This window comes from Delphinus delphis, chromosome 6 (assembly GCF_949987515.2).
Source record: "Delphinus delphis chromosome 6, mDelDel1.2, whole genome shotgun sequence".
Lineage (NCBI taxonomy): Eukaryota > Metazoa > Chordata > Mammalia > Artiodactyla > Delphinidae > Delphinus > Delphinus delphis.
The window spans coordinates 95,800,397-95,803,719 of NC_082688.1; positions in this window are offsets into that span (position 1 = coordinate 95,800,397).

Genomic DNA, 3,323 nt, shown 5'->3' on the forward strand with positions numbered 1-3,323 from the left:
TTCTTTCCCATATAAGGGAAGTTTTCAACTATAATCTCTTCAAATATTTTCTCAGTCCCTTTCTTTTTCTCTTCTTCTTCTGGAACCCCTATAATTCGAATATTGGTGCATTTAATGTTGGGCCAGAGGCCTCTGAGACTGTTCTCAGTTCTTTTCATTCTTCTTTCTTTATTCTGCTCTGCAGTAGTTATTTCCACTATTTTATCTTCCAGGTCACTTATCCGTTCTTCTGCCTCAGTTATTCTGCTATTGATCCCATCTAGAGTATTTTTAATTTCATTTTTTGTGTTGGTCACCATTGTTTATTTCATCATTAGTTCTTCTAGATCCTTGTTAAATGTTTCTTGCATTTTGTCTATTCTATTTCCAAGATTTTGGATCATCTTTACTATCATTATTCTGAATTCTTTTTCAGGTAGACTGCCTATTTCCTCTTCATTTGTTAGGTCTAGTGGGTTTTTATCTTGCTCCTTCATCTGCTGTGTGTTTTTCTGTCTTCTCATTTTGCTTATCTTACTGTGTTTGGGGTCTCCTTTTTGCAGACTGCAGGTTTGTAGTTCCCATTGTTTTTGGTGTCTGTCCCCAGTGGCTAAGGTTTGTTCAGTGGGTTGTGTAGGCTTCCTGATGAAGGGGACTAGTGCCTGTGTTCTGGTGGATGAGGCTGGATCTTGTCTTTCTGGTGGGCAGGTCCACGTTTGGTGGTATGTTTTGGGGTGTCTGTGGCCTTATTATGATTTTAGGCAGCCTCTCTGCTAATGGGTGGGGTTGTGTTCCTGTCTTGCTAGTTGTTTGGCATAGGATGTCCAGCACTGTAGCTTGCTGGTCGTTGAGTGAAGCTGGGTGCTGGTGTTGAGATGGAGATCTCTGGGAGATTTTTGCCGTTTGATATTATGTGGAGCTTGGAGGTCTCTTGTGGACCAGTGTCCTGAACTTGGCTCTCCCATCTCAGAGGCACAGCACTGACTCCTGGCTGCAGCACCAAGAGCCTTTCATCCACACCAAGAGCCTTTCATCCATAAAAGGGAGAAAAAGTAGAAAGAAAGAATTAGTAGAAGTAGAAAGAAAGAAAGAAAGAAAGAAAGAAAGAAAGGAGGGAGGGAGGGAAGAAGGAAGGAAGGAAAAAATAAATAAAGAAGATAAAGTAAAATAAAATAAAGATAAAATATAATAAAGTTATTAAAATAAAAAATAATTATTAAGAAAAAAATTTAAAAACAAAACAAAACAAAAAACGGACAGATAGAACCCTAGGACAAATGGTAGAAGCAAAGCTATACAGACAAAATCTCACACAGAAGCATACACATACACACCCACAAAAAGAGGAAAAGGGGAAAAAATCATAAATCTTGCTCCCAAAGTCCACCTCCTCAATTTGGGATGATTCGTTGTGTATTCATGTATTTCACAGATGCGGAGTACATCAAGTTGATCGTGGAGCTTTAATCCGCTGCTTCTGAGGCTGCTGGGAGAGATTTCCCTTTCTCTTCTTTGTCCTCACAGCTCCCAGGGGTCAGCTTTGGATTTGGCCCCACCTCTGCGTGTAGGTCGCCTGTGGGTGTCTGTTCTTCGCTCAGACAGGACGGGGTTAAAGGAGCCGCTGATTCGGGGGCTCTGGCTCACTCAGGCCAGGGGGAGGGAGGGGCACGGAGTGCTGGGCGAGCCTGCAGTGGCAGAAGCCGGCGTGACGTTGCACCAGCCTGAGGCGTGCCATGCATTCTGCCGGGGGAGTTTTCCCTGGATCCTGGGACCCTGGCAGTGGCTGGCTGCACAGGCTTCCCAGAAGGGGGGTGTGGACAGTGACATCTGCTCACACACAGGCTTCTTGGTGGCGGCAGCAGCAGCCTTACCGTCTCATGCCCGTCTCTGGGGTCTGCGCTTTTATCCGCGGCTCACACCCATCTCTGGATCTCCTTTAAGCAGCTCTCTTAATCCCCTCTCCTCGCGCATCAGGAAACAGAGAGGTAATTAAAAGTCTCTTGCCTCTTCGGCAGTTCCAGACTTTTCCCTGGACTCCCTCCCAGCTAGCCGTGGTGCACTAACCCCCTGCGGGCTGCGTTCACGCTGCTAACCCCAGTCCTCTCCTGGCGCTTCGACCACAGCCCGAGCTCAACTCCCAGCCAGCCCTGGCGGGTGAGCAGACAAGTCTCTCGGGCTGGTGAGTGCTGGCCGGCACTGATCCTCTGTGCGGGAATCTCTCCCCGCTTTGCCCTCTGCACCCCTGTTGCTGTGCTCTCCTCTGCTGCTCCAAAGCTCCCCCCTTCCGCCACCCGCAGTCTCCGCCCACGTAGGGACTTCCTAGTGTGTGGAAACCTTTCCTCCTTCACAGCTCCCGCCCACTGGTGCAGGTCCCATCCCTATCCTTTTGTCTCTGTTTATTCTTTTTTCTTTTGCCCTACCCAGGTACTTGGGGGTTTCTTGTCTTTTGGGAGGTCTGAGGTCTTCTGCCAGCATTCAGTAGGTGTTCTGTAGGAGTTGTTCCACGTGTAGATGTATTTCTGGTGTATCTGTGGGGAGGAAGGTGATCTCCGCATCTTACTCTTCCACCATCTTCCTGGAAGCTGGCCTTTTTTTCTTGATAAGCCTGGCTTATGAATTATGTTTATCTTTTCAAGAACCTAGCTCTTAGTTTCATTGATCTTTTTTTGTCAAATTTTTGGTCTCTTATTTATTTCCTCTCTGATCATTATTATTTTCTTGGTTTTTTTTTTCTAATCCCTATAGATGGTAGGTTAGGTTGTTTATTTGAAATTTTTCTTGTTTCTTGAGGTAGACCTGTATTGCTATAATCTTCCCTCTAAAAACTGCTTTTGCTGCATCCTGTAGATTTTGGGAAGTTATGCCTTTATTTTCATTTGTCTAAAGTTATTTTCTGAGTTCCTGTTTGATTTCTTCATTGACCCATTTGTTTCTTCATATCATATTGTTTAGTCTCCATATGTTTGTTTTTTCCCCAATTTTTCTTCAGGTAATTGATCTCTGGTTTTATACTATTGTGGTTTAAAAAAAAAACTTGGTATAATTTCTATCCTCTTAAATTTTTTGACACTTGTTTTTTGGCCTAGAATGTAATTTGTCCTGGAGAATGTTCCATGTGCAGTTGAAAAGAATGTGTATTCTGCTGTTTTTGGATGGAATGTTCTATAGCTATCTATTAAGTCCAACTGGTATATATGGTTTAAGACCACAACTTTCCTACTGATTTTCCATCTGGATGATCTGTCCTTTGATGTGAGTAGGATGTTAAAGTTCTCTGCTGTTATTCCATTATTGTCTATTTCTCTTTTATGTCTGTTAATATTTGCTTTATATATTTAGGTTCT